Source organism: Panthera leo, chromosome E3, assembly GCF_018350215.1.
Source record: "Panthera leo isolate Ple1 chromosome E3, P.leo_Ple1_pat1.1, whole genome shotgun sequence".
Classification (NCBI taxonomy): Eukaryota; Metazoa; Chordata; class Mammalia; order Carnivora; family Felidae; genus Panthera; species Panthera leo.
The window spans coordinates 27010252-27029716 of NC_056694.1; the positions used below are offsets into that span (position 1 = coordinate 27010252).

General features: G+C 44.3%; 1 long non-coding RNA gene across 1 annotated transcript; it reads left to right on the forward strand.

Moving 5' to 3' along the window:
• The first annotated feature begins 742 nt into the window (after window positions 1–742).
• Window positions 743–17157, forward strand: LOC122209723. The gene is made up of 3 exons (XR_006197722.1): window positions 743–1019; window positions 3385–3485; window positions 15998–17157. It is a non-coding gene; the product is annotated as an uncharacterized LOC122209723 (long non-coding RNA).
• Window positions 17158–19465: the final 2308 nt, after the last annotated feature.

The window sequence follows — 19465 nt, forward strand, 5'->3', positions numbered from 1 at the left end:
CAATGGTAGGAGAAGATAAACTTACCTAATTCCTTATCTTAGTGGGAAAGATTCAAGTTTCTCACCATTAAGTATGATGTTAGCAGTAGGGTTTTTTTTGTGGGGGTGGGGGGGGAGTGTTTAAATCAACCTGAAGGAATCCCTCTCTAAAACTAATTTAGTAAGAGTTTTTATCACGAATGGGTATTGGATTTTGCCAAATACTTTTTCTGTATCAATATGATCACACAATTTTTCTTAGTTGGTTGATGTAATGGATTACATTAATTTTATTGTATTACATAGTTGATTTTTGTCTGTTGAGCCAGTCTTACCTACCTGGGATAAATGGCACTTGGTCATGCTATATAATTTTTATGCATTTTTGGATTTAATTTGCTAATATTTTGTTAAGGATTTTTGTGTAAGAGATATTGGTATACGTTCATGACAGACATTGGTCTGTAGTTTCCTTATAATGTCTTTATCTGGTTTTGGTTTTAGGGTAATGCCTACCTCATAGAATGAGTTAGGATGTACCTCTCAGATTCTATCTTCTGACAAAGATTGCGGAGAGTTGGTATAATTTCTTTTTTAAGTAGTTGGTGCTTTCTGTTTTGGAAGATTATTAATTATTGATTCACATTCTTTTATAAATGTAGGCTTCCCCTTCCCTCTCTTTTTAAGCAGTGGACTCTTCTTTTTTCCCCAAATAAAGTCTTTCTAAGCGGGCAGACAGGCTAGGGCAGAACTACCTGGGCTGAGATTGGGGGAGGGCACCTACAATTTTTTCTGGTCATCTTCCCTTTCCACCTTCTTTTTCATGACCCCCTCCCCTTAACTCGGATGACACCATAGAATCCTGTTGCTCTAAGGAACACAGCTGAGATACCACTGGTCTAAAGGTCAGCATAACTGAAAGGAGTGCACGATGCTCTGATTCCCACTCAAAGACCCTGACAGCTGTGGACGAGCCTGGAGACTCCCCTGCACCTCAGTTCTGTCCTCTGGCACTCTCAAGCCCTGTCTCACAAGATGTGGTAAGGATAAGAGACTAAGATGGATGTAAAGGTCCATATATCTTTGGAAGAATTTTGGGACACAGTTATTTCAGGCTGAAAAGATCCAGGTTTTGTTTTGTTTTGTTTTGTTTTTAGTGTAGTGACTGTAGTAATCAGTTTATTACACAGATTAATCATTCTTTTTAAAAATTTGTTAATATTTATTTTCAAAAGAGCGAGAGAGACAGAGCATGAGCAGAGGAGGGGCAGAGAGAGAGAGAGGGAGATACAGAATCTGCAGCAGGCTCCAGGCTCCAAGCTGTCAGCACAGAGCCCCACGGAGGGCTCAAACCCATGAACCTGGAGATCATGACCTGAGCTGAAGTCAGACGCTTAACTGACTGAGCCACCCAGCCTCCCCAAGATTAATCATCCTTTGAGCATACAAGCTCCAGGGGAGCAATTGGGTCTTTAAATACACGCAAGTATTTCCATCAAATGAATTTTCACTCTTACATCCACATAGACTTAAGCAGTTAAAAACACAAGAAAAGTAAGAGCTATTAGCTATGTATTAACTGAGAAACCACATACAAACTAAAGAATGTGGAAGACAGGAAGGGGATAAAAGGACAAAGGTTTAAGGGTGGGGAAGTGCAAAAGATGTGGGAACAAAGGCCATGACACTTTAGATGCTAATAGCTCCAATCCATCTGAATGTTGGCCAGTTAAATTTAGACCATAAAATGCAGGATGTGAATGGATTTTAATCTGTTTGGTCATTACTTTCACCTAAGGTGGGGGTCCTTCGAAATAAAATGAATACAGAAACAGCTTCATGTTCTTCACCTTGCTTGAGAAGATCCAGGTTTAATGCTTTAATGCACACTGCTGGTGGGATTGGAAACTTGTGCAACACTGTGGAGAGCACTTTGGCAGTATGGGGTCAAGCTGAATCTGCAACTGACCCTCTGAACTGACGATGACACTTTATTTTATATATTTATTTACTTTAAGAGAGAGAGAGACAGAGAGTGGGAAAGCACGAGTGGGGGAGGGGCAAAGAGGGAAGGAGTGAGTGAGTGAGAGAGAGAGAAAGAGAGAGAGAGAGAATCCCAAGCAGGCTCCATGCTGTCAGCACAGAGCCCAATGCGGGGCTTGAACCTCTGAACAGGGAGATCGTGACCTGAGCCAAAGTTGGATGCTTAATCGACAGAGCCACCCAGGCACCTGAGTTTATAAGTACATATAGGTGATAAATCATAAAAACATGGACTAGAAGGGACACGTACATACCAAGTTCATAATAATGGGCAAGGGAGGTGTCCTAGGTAAGAGAACACAGGGATTAGGGTTGCTACACACACACACACACACACACACACACACACACACACACACACACACACTCTTATACGAATCTGATAACTTTTCTCAACTTTGGTGACTACATAGTTATATTTATATAGTTCTTTATACTTTCTACATGTAAAGTTTTTTTTAAAAAGTAAAATGCATTTATTTCCATCTTGCTAAAATCCACTTATCAAACAATTCTATAGCCCTTACTATGTATGGCTTTGCAAATATTAATACTTCAAACCTCATAATAATCTGAAGAGGTACTATTTTAAAAGGGAGGAAAGGGATGCACAGAGGGCAAGCCACTCACCTGGGATAAAACAGGGAGTGACAGAGCTGGGCTTCAGATCCAGGTAGCTGGGCACCACTGTGCATGCTCTCAAGGACACTCCACCTGTTAATCTGTGACCCGCAGTCCCTCATTAGGGTCCCTTGTGTCCTCCCCATACTGCCCATTGACTTGCCTTTCCTTACTTTGTTTTAAGCTGTGTATGAGATCTGGATTCACACCTCTCTCATTACTCCAGCCCAGTCCCTGGCCCATCACAAATAAACAGCAAATGTTGTTGAACAAATGAATGGATGAATGAGTTACCTGAGGTTCCTGGAAGCATCTCCATGCAAATGCCATGCGCAGGGCCATTGTCTTTGAGTCCTCCACTGTGTTTGATGCCATCCAGGGTGCTGGCACTGGGCATTATAGGAAATGAGCCCATTAGTAGAAAAATTGAAAAAAAGAAATTAAAACAATATGGGCTTTTTATTCTTAGGGGGTCACCTTACTCTCTCTGCCTGTGGGTGTTTTGTTCAGAGAAAATTGTAGAATTTTAGGAAACAGCTGGGTCTCCTCACAAATCCATCTTTTTTCTCCAAATATTCCCACTCACTTCTGGTTTCAGTTTAAATGTCTTTTCTTCTGAGAAGCCTTCTCTGGCTACCCTGTTCCCTCTTTGCGGGTGTTCTGTCTCATATTACCCTTCTCTGTATCAAACTTACGGCAACTTATAATTATATATATTTTTTGTGAATTCATTCTTTCCAGTGTCTCTGTGCCCCAGGAGACTGAAAACTCCGAGAGGTCAAAGATCACACTTGTTTTGTGCACACCTTGTCTCCAGTACCCGGCACAATGCTTTCTACACAGTAAGTGCTCATTTATCATCATTGAATGAACGCTGTTGCCAATTGCAGTGGCTTAACTGAAAGATGTGCTATAGGGGTTTCAAAAATTTTTTTCAGAATGCTTTATACTAAGCGAAATTGTTCAGAATTTCTTCTATAAACCAACTCATTACCCTGATTAAATTGAGGGGTGATGGGGAACATCAGCTTGTCCCACCTTCTCCTTGACGCCCCCAACAGGATCCCTCAGGGACCTCACAGACTGCCCCTTGGCCAGGTTTTCTGAGCTCCCCACTCCTTGCAAGTGCCAGAAGGGTCTTGTCACCAAGGGAGCCCCTCTTTGAAGATTGAAACACAGATGATCCAACCTCTTCTCCCAGCTCCTTCCTCAGTGTCGTGGGGTACTTTGCTAATAGAGACATAAATTCCCCCTCTAAATGAGCATCCTGATTTGATTTGCTCTTCAGATGACCCCTTCCTGGGAAAAATATTATGCTTTCCCTGAGTTATGGCAGAGACTCCAGTGGGTAGCTGTGTTGTGTCCTGCCTCTGCCATCTGATAGTCTGATTCCTCTCCAATTTATGAGCTTGTTAGTTCCCCAGCCAGCTCCTACCTCATTGCGTCTGACCCAGTAATGCTGTTTGCCTGTGTCATCTGGCTCAGACAAACGCAGGCGTCCCCACTGAGGAGACAGCCACCCTAGCCCAGTCACCTCATTGACTGATGCTGGCTGACTCCATCGACCTGGAGCAGGAAGGACAGAGTATCAGATTGTAGGACAGGCACAACTCCTACAGGCACTGAAGCTCTTGTTGTTGGCTTGAGCATGGCAGGGGTGCCCAATTTCCTTGTTTCTAAATGCTTCCTTGCAGGGAATCCTTGTGGTAACTTCTATTTTTCAAAGGCATGGGCCACTGCCTGCCCTTAGCCCCTTCTTCCTGCTGGGGTTCACGACTCCCTAAGTTCTCCTTCTGGAATGCATGCTCATACATTCCATCGCAGGTCTGGGGCAATTCCCGTGTTTTGACTCTGACTCTAGGAGTGGCAAGAAATAGAACTGGGCATCCTTTTTATATGCCTCCATTTCCTGGCCTCTGCAATGGGAACAATAGTAGATCTCAGACCATTTTTCATCTTGTTACCTTGGGCAGAAAAAGAAACACACACACACCCATACCACCCACATATACATTTTGCATGTCATATCAAGGAGTTGATGGTAGCTTTGGAGTCTCCCCATTAGCCCCAAGTTAACATTTCATGGGCTAGACAAAAATTGGAAACCTAAATGTCCATTGGTTGGTAACTGGAAAGGCAAAATGTGGTGTATCCATATGGTGGAATCCTAGTCAACAATAAAAAGAGACAATCTACAGATACATGGATGAACCGCAAAAATACTATGCTCAGGGGGTGCCTGGGTGGCTCAGCTGGTTACGCGCCAGACTCTTGATTTCAGATCAGGTCAAGAGCTGAGTTTATGAGTTCTATCCCTGCGTTGGGCTCTGCGCTAACAGTGTGGAGACTGCTTGGGATTCTCTCTCCCTCTCTGCCCCTTCCCCACTTGCACACACATGCATATGTTCTCTCTCTCTCTCTCTAAATAAACATTAAAAAAACACATGCTCAGGGAAAGAGGCTGGATACAAGAGACCACACATTGTATGGTCCATTTATATGAAATATTCAGAAAAGGCAAAGCTATATGAACAGAGGATAGATTAGAGGTTGCCTGGGGATGGGGATGCGGGATGGGGATGGGAAGTAACAACAAATGTACACGAGGGATCGTGTTAAGGTGATGAAATGTTTTAAAACTGATTTATGGCGATGGCTGCATAAGTTGGTTTAAAAAAACGTGTATATGTCTCTCACGGGGCTCTGGGGGGGCTACACAAGATGCAGGCAGGGAAGGATTTAGCAGTGAAGGGTCCTGAGGTCTGTAAGTTCTTTCAAGTGGCTCAGCCTTTGTCCACGACATTGTCAGTATCTATGTCTGTATTTAAATCTGTATCCATTTCCCAGGGCTGCTACAGCAAATGGCCACCAACTGGGTGGCTTGAAACAACAGAAATCTATTCTCTCAGTTATGGAGGCCAGAAGTCCCAAATCAAGATGTGGGCAGGGCCACTCCTGGTCTGAGGCTCTCTGGGAGAGTCCTTCCTTGCCTCTTCCACTTCCCATATTCCCGGCTTTCCTCAGCTTGTGGTCTTATCACCCAGATCTCTGCTTCCATTTTCACACTGTCTCTCCTCTTCTGTCTGCGTGTGTCTTATGAGGACCCTTGTCATTGGACTTAGGGTCTGAATTACCCAGGTTGATCACCTTAGCTTGCGTTCCTGAATTAAGGGGCACCGGGGTGGCTCAGTCACTTAGGCATCCGACTTCAGATCAGGTCATGATCTCTCTGTGGGTTCGAGCCCACATTGGGTTCTCTACTGTCAGGGCGGAGCCTGCTTGGGATCTTCTGTCCTCCACCTCTCTCTACCCCTCCCCTCCTTGTGAGCCCTCTCTCTGTCTCTCTCAAAAATAAATATTAAAAAATAAAGATCCTGAATTTAATCTGCAAAGACTTCTTTTTTTCTTTTCTTTTTTATTTCTGTACTTATTTTTAATTTAATTTATTTTTAAATGCACATCCACGTTAGTTAGCATATAGTGCAACAATGACTTCAGGAGTTGATTCCTTAATGCCCCTTACCCATTTAGCCCATCCCACCTCCCACACCCCCTCCAGTAACCCTCGTTTGTTCTCCATATTTATGAGTCTCTTCTGTTTTGTCCCCCTCCCTGTTTTTATGTTGTTTTTGCTTCCCTTCCCTTATGTTCATCTGTTTTGTATCTTAAATTTGTCATATGAAGTCATAAGATATTTGTCTTTCTCTGACTGACTAATTTCGCTAGCATAATACCCTCCAGTTCTATCCACGTAGTTGTAAATGGCAAGATTTCGTTCTTTTTGATTGCCGAGTAATACTCCATTGCATATATATACCACATCTTTATCCATTCATGCATCGAGGGACATTTGGGCTCTTTCCATACTTTGGCTATTGTTGATAGTGCCACTGTAAACATTGGGGTGCATATCCCCCTTCGATACACCACACCTGTGTCCCTTGGGTAAATACCTAGTAGTGCCATTGCTGGGGTAGGGTAGTTCTAGTTTTAATTTTTCAAGGAACCTCCACACTGCTTTCCAGAGTGGCTGCACCAGTTTGCATTCCCACCAGCAGTGCCAAAGAGATACTCTTTCTCTGCATCCTTGCCAACATCTGTTGTTGCCTGAGATGTTAATGTTAGCCATTCTGACGGGTGTGAGGTGGTATCTCATTGTGGTTTTGATTTGTATTTCCCTGATGGTGAGTGATGTTGAGCATTCTTTCATGTTTCTGTTAGCCATCTGGATGTCTCCTTTGGAGAAGTGTCTATTCATGTCTTTTGCCCATTTCTTCACTGGATAATTCATTTTTTGGGGTGTTGAGTTTGATAAGATCTTTATAGATTTTGGATACTAACCCTTTATCTGATATGTCATTTGCAAATATCTTTTCCCTTTCTGTCGGTTGCCTTTTAGTTTTGCTGATTGTTTCCTTTGCTGTGCAGAAGCTTTTTACTTTGACGAGGTCCCAGTAGTTCACTTTTGCTTTTATTTCCCTTGCCTCCAGAGACATGTTGAGTAAGAAGTTGCTGTGGCCAAGGTCAAAGAGGTTTTTGTCTGCTTTCTCCTCGAGGATTTTGATGGCTTCCTGTCTTACATTTAGGTCTTTTATCCATGTTGAGTTTATTTTTGTGTCTGGTGTAAGAAGGTGGTCCAGGTTCATTCTTGTGCATGTCGCTGTCCAGTTTTCCCAGCACCACTTGCTGAAGAGACTGTCTTTATTCCAGTGGATATTCTTTCCTGCTTTGTCAAAAATTAGTTGGCCAAGACTTCTTTTCTAGATGAGGTAACATTCACAGGTTGAAGGGATTTGATATGGATATATTTTTAGGAGGAGACCACCATCATATCTATCTGCATCATCTATATCTGTACATGTATCATCGATATATCTGTATCATTAGATCTTTATACATCTCTATCTATATGCAATCTATAAATTGACAAAAAAACAAGTATGTCAAAATGTGAGGAGTTGCTGATCTCTGTTGCAGGTACATAGGTGCTCCTTGTACAGGCATACAGTTCTAAAAATGCTGTGTTTTTTATTTCAAATGTTTCTAGATTTTGGAAAGGCATTCAAGTGCAACTGTATGTTGTATCACACCTTTAACGAAAGTCTGGAGAGTACTCCATAATATAACATACTAATATGCCTGCAACAATATGTTTGAATATTCACACTAAGTGGGTTAAATCGAGACACCATTTCATGCTCACTCAGGTCAGCTTTTCTACCAAATGAGTTTTAGCACCAGATGCATGATAAACTTCTGGACTTTAGAGATCTTTGAATTTGAAAATTATGGAGAAGAGAGTGGGCACCTGTGTTATTCTTTCTCCTTTTTTGTATGTTTGAACATTTTTGTAATGAAACATTTTGAAAAATAAGCCCGTGCATGTAATGTGCTTCGCTGAGTGCCTGGCACATAGTAAGAACTCCAAAAAATATGACAGTTACAATTAATTTCACAAAGATTATTCTATCAACAGTGTTACAAGTCAGGTGGTTAGGAACTATTCAAGGTTTTGATGTGAGGGAATGACATGGCCAGGGGACAGAGAATCTAGAAAGATCCCTGTGGCATGACATGACAGGGATGCGGCAGGGACCAGAGGGAGGCTGGTTAGGAGGCTGTTATACACATCCAGGAAAGAGATGATGAGGTCCTGAAGCAGAAGAGAAGAAGAAAGCTGGAATTAACCTGACAGAGCCTGGTGAGCATTCTGGGAGAGCAGGATGGATTCTTGTCAGCCTCCCTGATATGCTGAGTGACAGCAGAAGAGAGACATACAGGGTGCTGCTCTGTGCATTTAGGAGAGAAAATACACATCAGTCAATCCTGGAATGAGCCAAGTGGGAATTTCTCAGCTGACTCAAGCCTCCGATCTGGACAAGAGCCTTAGCAGCAAGAGCAACATTTTTGATTGTCGGGGTTAATTTGAGGCAGAGGGCTTGCTGGTCGGTTCCATTTGGGCACAGAGCACAGACCAGTGGGAGTCCCTGTGCAGAAGTAGGTTCCCTGGAGACTTTTCTCCTTTTAGACCTGCAGATGCCTAAGGGCAAAGGCAGGGCTTCTCACCATAGGCCATGAGTTAGAATCGCTTGGGGGAAGACTTTAAAACAACTCCCATCCTAGATCAAGTATATCAGAATCTCTGAGGGAGGGCCCTGGCATTGTATTTTTAAGAAGCTCTTCCATGTGATTCTAAGATGCAGCAAGGATGGAGACCACTGGGTTAAGTGATGCGGGAGCCCAAACCAGAAAATGCCACCAGCCTGAGTTGTCTCAGTCAGTGTGCAATGGGTGGCAGGTTGGGCAAATATTTGAAAAGTGGCAGGGAGGGAGGGAGGGAGAGAAGAGTAACACAGACTGGGTGGTTAAAAAAAAAAACAAGCAGGAAAGCAACACCATAAACGGTCTACATGGTGGGCATGACGAGAGCCATCCCCAAGCTGTTGTCAGAACCTCAGACGCGATGGAGGACAGAGGACCAGGAAAAGGACACACCAAGAGTAAGGCAGTCCGCAGTGGGATCACAAGACTTCCTTAACACACGCCAAGTGTATTCCAGATGTGGGATTAAGATGATGGCGATATGACAAGGGGAGAAAAGTGCCAAGAATGACTCTCTGGGGAATCACGGCCTTCACAAAACCTCACGCATCCCCAGGGGCTCCCAGTGTAGACAGCTGTCAAAGAGCAGGGTCCTAGTCTTTGCAGTTCCCATGAGGCCCTGGCAGCTTTGTATTATTTCCTTTAAGCTGGTTTGATTGTTTAGAAAGGCCATCTTTATTTTAGAAGAGCTTGAAAAATACAGAGAAGCAGGTACAGAACAAGACCAAAGCTACATTCAGTGATCCCTCATAAGCCCATCGCAGAATCCGTGTCTATGAATTTCTTCCCCATTGTCTGTCTTCTGCTTGGAATGTGTACTTTTTCTTTTTAGACACAAAGAGGAGCGTATTAGATCCAGTTTTATAATTTTATTCATTTAACAATGGATGTGGAACGTTTTTCCTCTGTCAAAAAAAAAGAAAAAAATCCCATACAAACCTTTTTGATGGCTCCCTAACATTTCATTGTATGCATGTTTCAACACTACTCAATTTGCCATTTAAGAAGCAATATAGGGGATTTCTGGGGTTCTACTTCTAATCGTCACTGCAGTAACATCGTGGGACACGCATCTTCCTGCAGTTAGCTGGTTTTTGCTTTGGGATAAATTGGTCCAAGTGGAATTGCTGTGATAGAGGGCAGGTGCACACGCAGGTCTTCTAGTATCCAGCACCAAATGACCGTGTGGTTGGCCCTCCCCCGAACCGACCAGTTCAAACTACTTCAAGCACTTTAAACACTTCCCGCCCTCAAGGCACATACTACAAGCAGCAAATTCGCAAAGGCGGCTCTTGCGTCAGCTCAAAGCATACAATTCCTTTGATGTGAATGTTCTGCTCTGCACTGTGCGGTCTAAATCATCACAGACAATTTGTTTTGTAATCAGCAGACCTAGTAAAGGGAACTTCCTAGAAATTAATCAACTGAGGAAGGACTGCAGAGGTCTGGTTTGGCTTAGGTTTCATTTGGTTTGGGGAGGTTGTTTTGGCTATGGACTACCTGGCTGGAAGTGAAATTTTAGGGGCACCTGAGTGGGCTCAGTCGGTTGAGTGTCCGACTCTTGATCTCTGCTCGGGTCACGAGCTCGCAGTTCATGGGTTCGGGTCCTGCATCAAGCTCTCTGCTTTCAGCGCTGAGCCTACTTTAGATCCTCTGTCCCCACCTCTGTGCCCTTCTCCCTCCTACCCACCATCTCTCTCTTTCTCTCTCTCTCAAAAATAGATTAAAACATTTATTTAAAAAATAATAAAATAAAAAGTGAAATTTCTAGAACTTTTTCCCAAGCACCTCACTCCCCTGAACTTCACATCTTTTGGCCTCCGGTTTTTGCCATTTGAGGTCCAGTTCAGGGTCATAATCTTCCTAACAAAACTTTATTCTCCTGCCCTCGGAGAGAAACGTTTGTGCACTACGTGTTTTCCCCCACCTGGAGTTTCCTTCAGGTAGGGTTGCCAGGCTTAGTAAATAAAAATACAGGATGCCCAGTTGGACTTGAGTTTCAGGGATTCTGCCCATTCCTGAACATGTCTATTCCAATTGTGCATTCTAGCCGTGGAGAAATGAAACCACTGGCTGGCTCCAGGGACCCGCAGGATTCACTGTGAAAAGGAGGTGAGCTCCTGACTGATTGCCTGACCTCCATAAGCCCCTACTCTGACTAGTGGATCATAGTGAGGTCTTGTGTCCCCTGGAATTAGTGTCAGTCACAGCCAGTCCCCAAAAGGTCTGATGCTTGCCTTTTCCCCCATGCACAGTCAGCCTGGTATAAGGTCATAGGTCCCTCTGGGGAAGACCGAGAGAAAGATCAACAGTACAAATTGGGGGCAGGGCAGTGTGCAAGCTTCCCTTGCATTCAAAGGTTCCCGGGTTCTGTCAGCTGGCTCAAGTCTGGGAATTGACTGAGGGGCCATCACACTCTGTTTTGGTGATTCAACTTAGACTTCTTTTCACTTGACCTAAACTCTTCTGTTTCTACAGATCAAGTAAGAATTTAGTAGACTGTGCCTGTATTTATTTTCCAGCGGCACTGTGATCAGCTGGCCAGCCCTGTAAGTCTGCGTGTCTGACTGTTCTGAGGACCGTTTTGACTCCACTGTCCCTTACTGTAACCATGCCCACCTTGCCTTTGCTGATGAAGAGCCGCCACTGGGCCCCGACACCCCAGGATCCCGTTGTCCCCGCTGCACTTAGAAATCCCCCACTTAGCTGCATTTCCCACCGTAATTTCTGACGTACAGAGAAGGACGACCACAAATCTCTGTAAGGATGCTGGGGCTCCCCTCACTGATTTATTTCTCACAGTTGTGGTGACCCTCCCGAGGCAGATGAGCAAGTCTTCCACGATAAATCCACTCTGGCGTTCCAGTCTCCCTAAGCCCTGGGCCTTGGACACCTCCCTCTGCCTTCCTCTGCAGCACAACGTCAGTGCGCTGGTGTCCCAGCTTTGTCTGCCGTGGGCAGCTTCCTGCTCCAGCCAGCCGACCAAGCAAACCATTAGAGCTCGCTCTTTCTCTTCCTTCCTTCCTTCCTTCCTTCCTTCCTTCCTTCCATTCTTTCTCTCTCTCTTTCTTTCTCTTTCTTTCTTTCGAAGACTTGTATTTATTTTTTTTAGTGCTTATTTATTTTGAGAGAGAGAGAGAGAGCAAGGGAGGGACAGAGAGAGAGGGACAGAGCGAGAATCCCAGGCAGGCTCTGCGCTGCCAGCTCAGAGCGCAATGCAGGTCTCGAACCCATGAACACTGAGATTGTGACCTGAACGGAAAACCAAGAGTTGGATGCTCAACCAACTGAGCCACCTAGGTGCCCCTAGAGCTCTTTCTAACCCTCTAAGCTGCAGAATCTCTACTCAGTGGGCTCAAATCAATACATTTGGGGAAAAGAAAAGAAAATTTGGGGAATTTATATTCCTTCCACTATTATCCCACACCCTTAATATCTGTTCCCATGAAATCTGCCAGGTTTCTATGTATAAATTTTTAAAAGTCCTGTAGTTCTCTTGGAGTGTAGGCCTCCCTCATCCCCACCCCATGGGTCACAGTTTATACCTCCCCCCGTTTGGGACCTGCTCTGACCTGAGTGGTCATAGATCTAGAAGCCAACGGGGATGGTGAGGTCAGGTCTCGAAGAGAATCAGAAGTATATTGTAAAACAGCTACCTCGAGGGAGACTGTCACAGGTTCTTTAAGCAAAGCAGGGTTGACCTCCTCAGACTAGTAGAGGTGGACGGGAAGGGGAGAATGGACTGCTTGTCTGGCAAAGACTCTGCTCAATTTAGGGGCCCCTGTCCCAAGATTCACTGGGATCTGCTCATGTGCCCCCTTGCAAGTCTCAGGATTCCAGTCCTTCCTAATCAGTGCCCTCACTTGAGCAGCAGTCGCCCTGTGAGGTTATGAATTCAATTTGTACTAGAATTCATTGACTCTCGAGATGATTTCAGCAATCTCAGCCCTACAAGAGATGCAGGAGGTAAGAGTTTCTTTCAAGTCATTTATGCAGAGTTTGAGCTGACTCTGAAGTCTCAAGCTCTTCTTTTCTTTTGCCACTTTGTCCAGCTCAGTTAGGAGCAAGCAGCCGATCTCACTTACACTCATCCGTGTGACTAAAGTATTCTAAGGTATCAAATATGTGGGATCCCAGAAACTTGCCTTTTGTCAGCATTTGATGAGGAGTATCCAGTAGTTGCGACTTCTAAGAAACGGTTAGTTGTTTATTTGAAATTCAAATTGAACTAGATGTCCTGTATTTGATCTGGCTACCCTACCTTAAGGAAATCTTGCCTTTCAAAAACCTACCTAAGTGCTATATTCTCTACAGGTTGCCCCAGACAGAAATTACTTTGTATTATCGGTTGATTGATTTACATCATTTTTGACCACTTATAATGTGCCAGGCACTGCTCTAAGTGCTTTACATGGACTGACTCATTTAGGCCTGATCAGAACTCAGAGGTGGATATTATCCAGATTTTACAGATGGAAAAATTGAGCCCCAGAGAGAAGTGACTTGCCCTGTAGCTCATAGCTAAAAGGCAGTGGAGTTGGGATTTTACTCTGGACAGTCAGGGAGGGACCTGAGCTCCTATGGATGACCATGGATAATGTGATGCAACTCTGTGGAAGAGTTACTGGAAACTTCTACTGGAAGCTTCCATGGAGCTCTGTGTGTGCATTTTCTAGGACCTTAATGCATTGCTGTCTGTCATACTACCAGGCTGTGAGATCGTTGACTGATACCAGAAAGTATGTTTCATTGATCACCACAATGCCAGTGTCAGGAAATGTTTATTTAAAAAGTTATACTTATTATTGGGGCGCCTGGGTGGCTCGTCAGTTAAGCGTCAGACTTCGGCTCAGGTCATGATCTCACAGTCTGTGGGTTCGAGCCCCGCATCGGGCTCTGTGCTGACAGCTCAGAGCCTGGAGCCTGCTTCCGATTCTGTGTCTCCCTCTCTCTCTGGCCCTCCCCTGCTCATGTTCTGTCTCTCTCTGTCGCAAAAATAAATAAAAACATTTTTAAAAATTTAAAAAAAAAGTTATACTTATTATTCAGCCTTAAAAAAGGAATGAATTTCTGACAAGTGCTACAACATTGATGAACCCTGAAGGTGATAGATCTTATCAGACAGTAAGGCACAAAATAAGGTACAAAAGGACAAATAATACTCCATTTCTAGAATAACCAAATTCATAGAGACAGAAAGTACAATGGTGGTTGCCAGGGGCTGGGGGGAGGCATGAATGGGGAGTTGATATTCAATGGATAACACTTTTGACTTGGGGTAATGAAAAGTCCTGGAGATGATTGGTGGTGAGGGTTGCACAACATTGCGGATGTATTTAGTGCCACAGAATGGTACTCTGGAAAATGGTTGAAATGGTAAAATTTATGCTATGTATATTTAACCACAAAAAAGTTACAGCCATTATGAAAAACAGTATGGAATTTCCTCAAAAAACTGAAAATAGAACTGCCCTATGTTCCAGCAATCCCACTTCTGAGTACAGTTCCAAAGGAGTTGAAATCAGGATCTTCAAGAGATACCTGCCCTCCCATGTCCACTGTAGCATTATTCACAGTAGCCAAAATATGGAAACAATTCAGGTGTTGGTGGGTGGATGGATGGATGGATGGGTGGGTGGGTGGGTGGGTGGATGGTTAAAGGAAATGTGGTATTATACATACAACAATATTCTTCTGCCTAAAGAAGAAGGAAATCCTGCCATTTGCAACAATGTGGGTGAACCTAGTGGACCTTACGCTAAGTGAAATAAGCCAGACACAGATAGACAAATACTGCGTGATCTCACTTACATATGGAATCTAAAAAAAGTCAAAAGGATGGATGCAGAGAGAAAAACAGTGGTTACCAGGGGCTGGGAGATGGGGAATGTGGGGAGATGTTGGTCAAAGGGTGCAAAGTTTCAGTTATGCAGGGTGAGTAAGCCATAGACATCTAACGTACAGCATGGGGACTGTCAATAATACTGTAATGTTAGCTTAAAATATGCCCTCAAGTAGATCTTAACTATTCTCATAAAAAAATTGTAACTATGTGAGGTGATAGATGTGTTCATTACTTTGGTTGTGGTAATTATTTCACAGTGTATGTATGTATCAAAACATCACGTTGTACACCTTAAATGTGTACAGTTTTTGTCAATTATACTTCAATAAAGCTGAAAAAAAATTAGACCAAATCTACATTTCTTTTTTGAGAGACATAGAGACACAAAGCACAAGTTGGGGAGGGGCAGAGAGAGAAGGAGACACAGAATCCGAAGCAGGCTCCAGACTCCGAGCTGTCAGCACAGAGCCCGACGTAGGGCTCAAACCCACAAACCGTGAGATCATGACCTGAGCCGAAGTCAGATGTCCAACCGACTGAGCCACCTAGGCACCCCAAAATTAGACTGAATCTAGCACAGGAGGTTAGGGACCCAAGCTCAGAGCTCAGGTTGATCTGGGTTGAATTATGGCTCAGCCACTCAGCAGCTGTGCGACTGTGGGCTGACCATTTCACACCAGGGTCATCAAAACAATAACCGGTGGGACATTTTTTAGGCTACTTGATGCCCAGATTCTCACAGACCAATGAAATCAGAATATCTGGCATCATGTGTTTAAAACTTCCTATTGTGAAACATTTCAAACGTACACAAGGGTAATATAATACAGTTCCCATCCACCCATCACCCAAATTCAACATTTGTCAAGGTTTTAGCATTGGAATGTATCTTTTTTAAAGGTTAAAGGATTATCGAGCAGACACGATGCCTGGCAAGTAGAACCTGTTCGCCAAATTGAGCTACGATGATTACTTTTATTTTCCTTCTCATTATGAAGTTGGTCGAATAAGCATCTTGATTTTGAAATCGGAGGCCCTGAGTGGGAGGTGGTCCATCGATCTCGCTGGCAATGAATGGCCTCTACTTCATTACTGAGAGGGTTTTCTTCTTCTGTGAATCATCCTTGAAGCTTTCTTTTCTTCAAATCAAAAGAAATCAATTTGAACTAATAGTAACTTGATTTTTGAACTGCCATACTGCAGTGGAATCAGACAGTAAGGTAAAATGGAGAGAAGTAAGAAGCCTGGGGAATATGGAGAGGAGATGGAATCGTCTATCTGGAAAAAGTGCTTTTCAGCTAGAGATGTTCAGTTCTGGCACAGTACCTGCCCCCCCCCCCCCGCCCCCACCTCCATTCCCCACCCAGGGCAGACATGACTAATCAATCAATGTGCTCTTTCCCACAGAAACCTAAAGCTGCATCAGAGTGCTTTTTAAGATGATACTTCAGACACCCACCAACAATCAATAAGAGACAGCATGAGAGGCAAGACCTATTTATTATTCCTTTTGTGCCCTTTTTTTGTGCCTTCCATAAGCAATACTGTATACCAGGAAAGAAGAACCTTCTCAGAGAGAGAGAGACAACAAACTTTTTAACTTCTTCAAAATCTGCCACAGAAGACAAAGTCATCCCCATGGGATTATCACAGGGCCATGAGCCACCGGCCATACTAAGACATGGATTCTTAGAATCCTTCCAAAAACAGCAAAAGGAAAATCACAAAACCCCAAGTCTGGCCTGCCTTGTGGCACCGTGTTGGCAATTAGCATGATATTAAAAGTGTCCTGATGCTCTTCTGGGTACAAAAGCTCAGCTTTGCTTCATGGTACCAAGTAGTTCTGAGGCTCAGATGTGTATTTTTCTGTCTCTAAGTTGAAGCAGTAAGAAAAAGAAAGCAAGCTGGTAGCAGAGATTAGGGCGGAAGCTAGGGTACGTGGAGCGAGTCCAGGGAGGGGCTGAGGACGGCAGTAATACTAACAATAAAAACATACCCCTGTTTTCTATCTGCCACGCCTTCTGCTTAGGTGAACATTGTGGGTTTTCTCATTGCCTCCACACAAGCAACCCTCTGTCACAGGTACTATTTTTCTGCCTCCTCCAGATGAAAAGCCTTGAAGCTCAGGGAAACGGGACATGACTTGCTTCTGGTCCCACAATTCACAAACCAGGAAGCTATGGGATGTGAACCCAGATACGTCTGCTTCAAGATACCGTATTCTTGAAACTGTGCGATCCAGACCAGCAGAGCCACTCTTTCAGCGCGGAGAGATGGTGACCTGGAGTTTGAAGCACCTCTTAGGGCAAAGATTTCTTCATCTTTGTGTTTTCCTATTGCAGAGCACAATGGCCGGCACACAATCCGTTCACATTTGGTTGAATTGATATTTGGTACAACTGAGGCTTTCAAATTTAGCAGTGAATTCTGTTAGCAGAACGTTGTTGCTTCTTCTAAATCTTCTGTTGCTTGCGTCCTGGAGCTGTGATGGGTATTGTCGCAGTGGCCCCGTCGTTTGTACGATTGGCTCATGTGTTCCACATGTATTTATTCGCACTTACTGTGTGTTAGGCACTATATAGCTGGACAGCAGTGAACAAGACAGACCCAATCTCTCTGTTACCATGATAATGGTAACAGAAGATGGAATTAAGAACAGGTGCTCCAGAAGTACTTAAGGAGGGGCTTCTCAGACAGATCTGGGGCTCACTCTGTTGAAGGGGGCATAGTGATGTCTGACACATCAAGTGCTAGCCACGTACCAGGTACAGATCTTAGAATGTTACATGGGTCACCTTTTAAAAGCCTCTCATCCCTTGTCAATTCATGGAGCGAACCTTTCGCCACCAGTGTATGGGCAAGAGAATTCAAACCCAGAACGTTAAGTAGCTTGCCCAAGGTCATTGCAGTTAAGTGGCAGAGCTGGAGGCAAAGCCAGGCTGTGACTTTATTTCAACCCCTGTCCTAATCTGCTGCTCTGATATGTGTCCCAGTGACACCTGGAAAATGAGTTGGGGGTAGCTTGGAAAAAATAGGCAGAGAAGTTGTTTCAGGTGACAGGAGGCGGCAGCTGTGAAGCCCAGACTGGACAATGCATCAGGTTCCGGGAGCTGGGAGCCGTCAGAACTGTGGGCGGTAGGGGGGACATGAGACCCTAGGGGCGTGCTGGGCAGGAGTCCCATCTGAAAGGCTCTGTAAAACACCTCGTGGGTGTTTATCTTCTAACCCGCAGGCACTGGGGAGCCATCAGAGGGTTTCATCAGGGGAGTGATGTGATCAGATTTATCCTCTAAAACATTCGCTCTGGCTAGAGCATTTGGATGGCTCAGGCAGTTAAGCAGCCAAATCCTAATCTCGGCTCAGGTCATGATCTCCTGGTTGGTGAGATCAAGCCCCACGTTGGGCTCTATGCTGTGGATTCTCTTTCATTTTCTCAGAATAAATAAATAAACTTTAAGTGTTCACTCTGGCTGTTGAGGAGGCTATTGAACAGAGAAGTAGGGTGGGAGTGATGTGGGAAACAAAGGCAGAAGGAAATGGCAGCTGGAACTCAATTTCCTTACAGCCTGCAGCCCATTGACAGATACTTGAGGCCTACAGAGTAAAACTTTTCTCAGGGATCTCCCTGCTGTCTTAATGTTCATGTTTTGCTGGAGGGGCAACAACCCTAGCTTGACAAGAGCTAAGCCTCCAGTATCCTGGGAGGCTTCTTTAGCATATGAAAATCTCACTGGAAACTTCCCCTGGACTTTACTGCCCCCCAGCTCCAGAGTATACAACCAGTCTCTCCTCATGGTCAGGGCAGCACTTCCTGCCCATGGGGTCCTGTCCCCATGCTTTAACAAAATCACCTTTTTGCACAATAGACGTCTTCAAGAATACTTTCTTGGCCAACAGCTCTGGACCCTGTGAACCTCACTGTCACCCCAAACACCTCATCAGGTGCTTGCCATGCAGGTAGGGACCATTAGGCAAGGCTGGGCTTAGAGCCTAGGGCACTTGCACAACCCTGAAAGTATGTGTCTCCTTAAACTTTGTGCCCTAGGTACCCCCTGGTGTCACCCTAGCCCTGCTCTTCGGGCGGCTGCTGGGCGGGTCTAAACCAAAGTAGGGCAAACTGAACCCCCAAAAGACACAGGGAAGCTGGAAACTCACGGAGATGGAAAATCCCTTTGACCCCTTGGGTAACTATGCTCGTTGTTCACTGTTAGCTCTTATCATTACCCAGTTCTTTTTAGCCTTGACATCAGAAAGGATGGGAAATTTTATGAACTGGAAATCTTTTTAAGGCTAATAGTTCTTTTTTTGTTTTTAATTGGCAGTGGAGTGGGGGGAGGCAGGGGAGGGGGAGAAGAGTGGAGGGGGGTGAAGGATGGCATAGGATTAGATTTCAAAAAAACAAGTTTTTTTGGAGGAGCAGAGCCAAAGGATAAATAATGAAACAAATTCCAGCAGAGTGGAAAGAAGGCAAAAATGCTACCTTGAAATGAAAGATCCATTCTAAATGCGTTAACTGCACGTTCTCAGCATTACTGCAGAGTATTTGAGGGCCTTTTGTGAAAGACACTGTTCACAAACTAGGCTTTAATCTGTAGCCACTTTTTATCCAAAAGGCCTTAGGAACCTGTGGGGTTTGCAGAGACTCAACCAACTTAAGCGCACTTTCAGGAGAAAGGACCATTGACGTGGCTCACTCTAAGCCCTGGGAAGTTCCTCAGAATTGTAAAGATTGAAGTGGTTTTGAAGCTGGTTTTAAATCTGCACATGACAAGAATAAGGAGCCCAGTACAACAGAATTTAAATAAACTACCTTCTGGAGGTGCTGACACTGAAGCACATGGGTCTGTAACTTGCAATTCTGAACTGGGGAAGCTT